Raw genomic sequence first — 908 nt, 5'->3', positions numbered from 1 at the left:
TCCTCTAATTTCTTATCCTAATCTTTTCCTATCATTAGTCTTAATTCCTACTTATGAAAACTGACTGGATTCAAAGAGAATGTATTTAATAAATAGGCCACAAGCAAGTATGTTGTGTTAGTACATGTAAAAGAAATATAGGTGTCAACCTGGATGATGTATAGCCCAAGTCACATTATCAATAGGCAATACTGATTGACTCATTGATAACTCAGAAAATAAAAATTACAAAAGATATCCAGATTCTTGGGACAAGGAGGATTTTGGTTTAGATTACCTAAATTGATGCTTCCAAAATTCTCTATTGCACTTTTCCCAAGATCTCATGGCTACTCGTCAACACCGAATAACCTTGGTACCAACAAGCCTGAGTCTGCCTTAGCAGATAAAATCAATTTGTAATCCTGGAAGGCAATTTGAAAAGCCCTAAAAAGAAAATGGAATGACTCAGCATGCATGTTGAGAATGGAATCCAGGAACTCAAGACAGGAAAATGCCCAGTTACTTGAAAGGTGCCTTATTTGGAGGATGTTAGAGACCTTTCCCCCTCCCCACCCATCCGAATTCCATCATTACTGCCAGCATCCTCCCTTTGGCCTTCTGGGTTTCCCCCTCTCTGTCATTCTCAACCAAGAGCCAAACCCCAGAATCCTGAGGCAAATAACTGTTGCGTTCTGCTGGGTTGAAGGACCAGACCACAGATCCATCCCTATTCTAAGTCACCTCATGAAAATATCCAGAGCCGGAGGCAGATTCAGGCAGTTTTTGCTGGAGCAGCTTGTGGATAGTTACCCAGCACATCCAGGGAGCCCTAAAAAGAGGTGGAATCATTTATCCAACTTCTGTGATCATAAAGAAGTGCAATATACCCCCTTCACTTTTTGAAATGAGATCCAGAAAGAAGCAAA

The sequence above is a fragment of the Galeopterus variegatus genome, unplaced genomic scaffold, assembly GCF_000696425.1.
Source record: "Galeopterus variegatus unplaced genomic scaffold, G_variegatus-3.0.2 Scaffold2277, whole genome shotgun sequence".
Taxonomy (NCBI): Eukaryota; Metazoa; Chordata; class Mammalia; order Dermoptera; family Cynocephalidae; genus Galeopterus; species Galeopterus variegatus.
This window is presented reverse-complemented; position numbering follows the sequence as displayed.